The sequence below is a fragment of the Mus caroli genome, unplaced genomic scaffold (assembly GCF_978045245.1).
Source record: "Mus caroli unplaced genomic scaffold, Mus_caroli_1 scaffold_1, whole genome shotgun sequence".
NCBI lineage: Eukaryota > Metazoa > Chordata > Mammalia > Rodentia > Muridae > Mus > Mus caroli.
This window is the reverse complement of record NW_028227256.1, coordinates 190,878,405-190,885,227: the sequence shown is the minus strand read 5'-3', so window position 1 is coordinate 190,885,227 and position 6,823 is coordinate 190,878,405.

The following is a 6,823-nucleotide window of genomic DNA, read 5'->3' as shown; positions in this document are numbered from 1 at the left end:
ACCATGACCAAGACAACTCTTACAAGGACAACATTTAATTGGGGCTGGCTTACAGGTTCAGAAGCTCAGTCCATTATCATCAAGGCAAGAGCATGGCAATGTCCTGGCAGGCATGATGTAGGAAGAGCTGAGAGCTCTACATTAAAAAACAAAAACAAAAACCTTTTAAAAAAGATTTATTTATTTATTTATTTATTTATTATATGTGAGTACACTGTAGCTGTCTTCAGACACTCCAGAAGAGGGCATCAGATCTCTGGCATTATGGTGAGCCAGCATGTGGTTGCTGGGATTTGAACTCAGGACCTTCAGAAGAGCAGTCAGTGCTCTTAACTGCTGAACCATCTCTCCAGCCCCAAGTTCTACATTTTGTTCTGAAGGCAAACAAGAAGACTGGCTTCCAAGGAGCTAGGATGTCAGTCTTATAGCCTGCACCCACAATAACAGGCTTTCTCCAACAGGGCCACACCTACTCCAACAAGACCATACCTCCTAATAGTGCCACTCCCTGAGCAAAACATATTCAAACCATTACAGTGGTATATGTCTGTGCCTAGTACTCAGGAGAGGCTAAAGCAGGAGAACCACTATAAACTTAAGGCCATCCTGGGCTATATAGAGAATGCCAGGCTAGCCAGAACTACATAGCAAGAACCTGTCCAAAATAAATAAATAAACAAACAAGGAAAAAACTCCATATAACCAGTGGGTTTTGTTGTTGTTGTTCATGGTGGTAGTGGTGGTGTTGGTGTTGGGTTTTGTTTGTTTGGTTTTAGCAACATTAACATAGTCAGTGTTATATGTTTGTCACTACAGAAAGCATCCTCAGGGTTGATAAAATGACTCAGAGGATAAATGCAAATCCCTAGATTCCATGATTGAAGCAGAGCTGGATGCCTAGGATTCTCCAATCTCCACACATACACATTGGCATGTGTGCACCACACATACACATAAGTACAGTGCACATACACACAATGATAATAATTAATAATAATACAATGATTAATATAAATAAAGAACCCTTATCTCTAGCTACTTACCCCATCCTACAGATACCCTAAGCAGTCACTGGCCAGCTGGATTTCCCTATTCTGTGTGTGTAGGAATAGGACAATGTGACCTACTGTCTCTCTAACAGGCTTCTTCCATGTGGCATGATGAAGGATCTCCTGGGTTAGAGCTTGCATCCATGCCTCTTAGTGTCTTGTTGGAATTCCAGTTGATACACAACTGGAATTATTCATCTGTTGACCAGTTGGTGGCTATTGGCTTGTTCCCCCTTTGGGTTGTTGTGAACGATGCTGCTATACGCTTTCAGGGACAAGTGTGTTCGTATGTGTGTGTGCTTCCACTTCTATTGCATCTATGCCTGGGGTTACTACTGTGTCATTGCGTAGCTCTCAACTCAGCCAATAAGGGACTTGGCAGACCGTTTTCCCAGCCAGCTTGGCAACTCTTTTAAGATCACCTGTGTCCACCAACCAACACTTGAGTTGTTGGTTCTCCGCCATCTAAGGGGTGGAGTGGAGGGAGGGTGCAGCGCATCACATCTCTGTTTTTATTTGCATTCCAGAAAGACAGGTGATTTTGTGTGCCCACAACTGCCTTATGCTGTTGGAGCTGGCTAGCTTCCCTCACAGAGGAGAATGAGGTGGCATAGCCTGAGTTCCACAGTGCACAGGGAAAGACTAGTGTAAAGCCCGAGAGACACAGCACAAGGACCCCCCCCCCCCCAGTCCTGATTTGAAGCCAAGGTCATGAGGAGGGATTGAACCAATGGAGTGGGGATGGATTCTGAGTTTCCATTCTACATATCCCACTTGTAGGATGATTTATCAAGAGGGCCAGCATCAGTTCTGGAATGATGAACAGTCTTCTGAGGCAGCAATGCCAGATGCATGATGATCAGCCATGCTGAACAAGATTCTGACCGGAGGGAAAGTCAGTCTCCTTGGCAAGTGCTTTGGGTGGGAGCTGAGAGGGCTGGGGCTTGGTACAGCTGCCATCATTGATAGATCCTAGAATACAATCAGATTAACTCAGAACTCAAGATGGCTTCATGGCCCACACGTAGCACAGCAGACAGCCATTAGAAAATATACATGGTGCAACCCCTCACAAAGACAGTAAATTGCTTAGAGATGACAGCTACAGACTTTCCTATAATGAAAAGAGTGACCAGAGCAATGCTGGGACCAGAAGGACACCCAACAACTTGCAGGAGCAAAACAAATGTAGACCAGAAAAGATCTTTGTTTTGTTTTTCTAAGATTTTAAGTTATATTTATTTAGCTGTGTGTGTGTGTGTGTGTGTGTGTGTAAGAGAAATGGAACATTTGGAGGTCAGAGGACAGCTTGTAGGAGGGTTCTAGGAACCAATCTCATTTGTAGGATTGGCAGCAAGTTCCTTTACCCACTGAAAAATCTCAGTGTTCCTTCTTTCTGTTTACTTATTTATGAGACAGGGTTTCTCTATATAGCTCTGACTGTCCTGGAGATCTCTATGTAGACCAGACTGGGCACTCAGAGATCCACTTGCTTCTGCCTCCCAAATTCTGAAATTAAAGATGTGGGCCACTACTCCTGGCTGCTGCTGCTGCTTCTTCTTCTTCTTCTCCTTCTTCTTCTCCTCCTCCTCCTCCTCCTTCTTCTCCTTCTTCTCCTTCTCCTCCTCCTCCTTCTTCTTCTTAAACAAAAACTTAAAAAATAAAAAGCCAGACAAGCTCAATTCATTACAACGCACAGAAAGTGGATGCTTATATAGCTGGAAACCCATAGTGGAAGAGGAAGTGCTATACATCTGTCAAAATAGGATCTTCTGATGGTGGTAGCCCATTCCCTTAATCCCAGCACTGAGGAGGCAGAGGTGGGCAGATCTCTGTGATCCATAGCCCGGTCTACAGACTGGGTTCCAGGACAGCTAGAGATACACAGAGAAACCCTGTCTTAAGAAAAAAAAGAAAAAGAAAAGGGTTGCCATAAAGATGTATAGGCAAAAGCTCGCCTAACTCATTGTCTAGTGTGCAGAAGTACAGGGAGAGATCAAAGGGAAAGACAGATGCAGAAAGTTAAAATGCAGACAGCATGCAACATGTATGGGCCAGTAAGTGGCTGAAAGAGGAGCAGTGGCTTCCATAGGTTCATGTATTTGAGGACCTCGTGGAATCAGCTTTCTCTGAAGACATACTAGAGGCAGGCCCTGAGGTTTTTATAGCCCAGCCCACTTCTGTTCTCACTGTGTCTGCTTCCTGTGCATAGATGAAAATGTGTCCTGCCTCCATGCCTTCCCTCATGATAGAACTCCTATCTCTCTGGAACTTACTAAAATCCAGAATAGTCTTTTTCTCTAAACTGCCTTTGGTTATGGTATTTTACCACAGCAACAGGAAAGTAACGATCTAACAGCATTAAGACCAGGTCCTCTAGGGTTATATTTTCTATTTGACAGGGTCCATTTTCATTTTACTAAACAAATCATTTTGAGACAGAAGCTCAATCTGGTTTTGGAAGGCTTGTAGCTCACTGTGTAGCCTACGCTGGCTTCAGACTTGAGGGGGTCATCCTTCCTCAGCCCCAGGGTTGCTGGCACAAGTATCATCATTGTACCTGACTGACGACTTCAGTGTAGCAGTTTTCTCAGGTTAATATCTGACCTTGCAGAGCCCAGGTCTTAGTCACTCCTTAGTAGTTAGGAAGTTTAACTAAGCTACTGCCCCACCATCAGGTCGCCTCATGTGGGCTTGTTGGATTGTAGATGGTATGGATGTTAAACGACATATATAATTCCTTTGTCTTTATTTTCACATTTTGAATAATTTTTATGCTCATACAGCTTCATTTTTGGCAAGATATTTGCTTCTAAATAAAGTCACCAATTCTGGACTTAGTGGTGTGCCTTTCATCCTAGCACAGAAAACACAGGCAGGAGGATCCAGAGTTCAAGGCCAGGCTGACCTCAAAAATGAAAAAGGAAGCAAAGAAGGAAGAAGTCACCCCACATAAGCCCAGATAAGGAGTTTTAAGACATGATGTACCCCAAAATGTGGCTGAGGCCTCCACCACTTCTCTTGCTCCTGGCCTCATTCATGCCTCCTGAGATGTCAGTCAGGCAAAGCTCTACGCCTCTCAGGCTCTTCCCTCCCACAACTAAGCCAGCATTTCCCATTACAGAAGGAGCCCAGTTGTCAGTCATGAGTTTGACATGTTTGCTTTCCTCTCATGGGTCAAAAGCCCTTCTCTTGTTCCTACTCAAGTCTAGGTTGTCAATGTCAATCCCATCCGCCACTCTATTTACAAGTGAGCGTATCTGACAGCCAAGGAATTAATTATTGGCTTGGAATATGCCCTGCTCTATTGAACCAGGATCAATAGTCTCATTGATGAAGTGTTAGAGGCTTTACCCTTTGCTTCAGAGGGAATGCTTGGGAGGAACCCACATCTGTGTCCTGGCAGATGTGGTCTCCCTTCCCCCACCTGCTTGAACCTGCTTGCTCAAGGGTGGAGCTTCCTGCTCATTCGTCCTGCCACGCCCACTGCTGGACCCTGCCCCTTTGTTGCTTGGAGGCACACACGTGTTAGTCCTGCTACTGGACCCCGAGATTGTTTGGCGGGAAATCGGGTTCCCTCCCCCTTCCTTTATAACTGAGTGTCTGAAAATAGTAAAATTGAGCTTTGATCAGAATACTGTCTTAGCTACATTCCTTTCTCTCGCCGCCTAGCCCCTCTTCTCTTCCAGGTTTCCAAAATGCCTTTCCAGGCTAGAACCCAGGCTGTGATCTGCTGGCCAGACACAACAGGCAGAAACAGGTGAGAGGTTCCACACTTGCTCATTTCATTCAAAAACTTTTATTAGATGCATTGATTTTGTGTGTAGTGATGTGGGTGTATGCCACAGTGTGTGTGGATCAGAAGGTGATTTGTAGGAGTTGAGCCTATTCTATCTTGTGGGTCCTGAATGTCAAACTTGGGTCACCAGACCTGGCATCAAGCACCTTTACCCACTGATGATCTCACCAGTCCCTTGCCTTGCTTTTGTGGTGCCTGGAATTGCACACACAATCTCGTGCATGCCAGGTACATAGTTCACTGCTGAACCGCATTCTCAGCCCAGAAGATTCACACCTGTAACTGCCACTGCCATTGCTAAACCAGCCCAGGAGCCAAGTGAGAGCACATGTCCAGTTCAGCCTCACTGGATGCCTCCTTCATTAGCTGCTGTGGACCATCCAATATGTCCTCCTTGTTTCCTGCTGGTCCTAGGGCATCCTAGGTGCATTTTGCATTTCTATATAAAATGGTCCTTGGGTGTCACCATCACCCACTGTCTATCTTTGACCCATCCTGGATGCCTGTACTGTGTAGTCTTTAATTTTTTTCTCAATCCTACTTTTAATAACTGTTCTTAAACACTTTAACCTTCCTTCTAGCCCACCAGAGATAGTAGAAAAGAAAGGTTATTAAGATGTGAGGGAAGTGAACATGTTTAGAGATTGTTCTTTGGAGCAAATTCCATCTGCTTTGTCAGGAAATCAGCAGTTCGTTTCACAAAAGTCCTCAGAGGCAGCTCAGTATACTTGTAAACACTTCACAGATATATTAGCAGGTCAGTTCAGTATTGTTGGGATAGCAGCAGTGGTGGCATGACTTAGCAGAGACAACCAGGCCTCAGCCAAATCAGCACGAGTTAGCAGGAGGAACCAGGACCAGCAGGGACCCCAGGAGAAGTTCTTCAACATGCTCAACAAGGCAAAGACAAGAGACCAAGAAGCTTTGCAAAGCTAGCTTTGCAAGCAAGCCAAGCCTCCACCACTGTCCCTTGGCTCCTATTTATACTCCCTCAAAACATCATGTGTCCTCCACAGGTCCTGCCTCAGCATGTGTCTTGCCTCAGCACGAGTCTGTCTTAGCAAAACTCCATGTGACCAATGGAGCTCAACAACACATGTAAGGCAAACCAAAAACATGTATGACATTAGCTAAGAATTCTTCATCACGCAGCCTCTCACATGCTTGCTTCAGTGAAACATCCTTTCATCTGTGTTTGCATCAGGAAAACACTCCTTCATGTGTTTGCCCCAGCAAAATACCATCTGACACAATTGTCTTTCCAGAGAACCCTTAATTTTCTACTTCAGTTCTGGGTTCTGTTGTAGGGATTGATTGTGCAGCTTATGGGTAACAACCATAGACATCTCTAGGCAGTGGTGTGGAAGCCTCTGCCCCAAGGCCACAAATTCCTGTGGTGTGGTGGACACCATGACTATCTAAGTCCTGTGGAACAATTCAGCTCTACCTTCGAATGGCTCCCTCTGTAGGACTCAGGCAAGTGCCTAAGTATGGCCTCTGCTCTGCATCTCTTATAGATGCAGTCATGCAACTCCACCCTTGCTCCTCAAGGCGAGCTTCCTCCTGGAGGCTGTGAGGAGATTTTGAAGCACTCAAGCCACAATTCTCCCAGCATGCTCAGTAATATCTGAGTGCAGGAAAACCAACCTGAGGTTTGGAATAAGGCCCCATTATGTAAGTGCAAAAATGGGAGAGCATCTATCAGCTCTTCAGCATATAGATGGATAGATCCTTAGCATAGTACAGGCTCAGGGAATGCTTCCAACTTCTCCATCAGTGCTTTAAATTGTGTTCCTCTGACTTGGGAAGGCATGGAGTGATATTCAAAGCGAGAGGCCAGCAGAGGGCTAGGGTGCAGTTCTGTCAAAAAGAGAGGCCAGCAGAGGGCTAGGGTGCAGTCCTGTGTGTGGTATGGATCCCAGAATGTCACATCCCATTAACAGCCTCAGTTCCTTTCCATGCTCCAGGGGAGTGT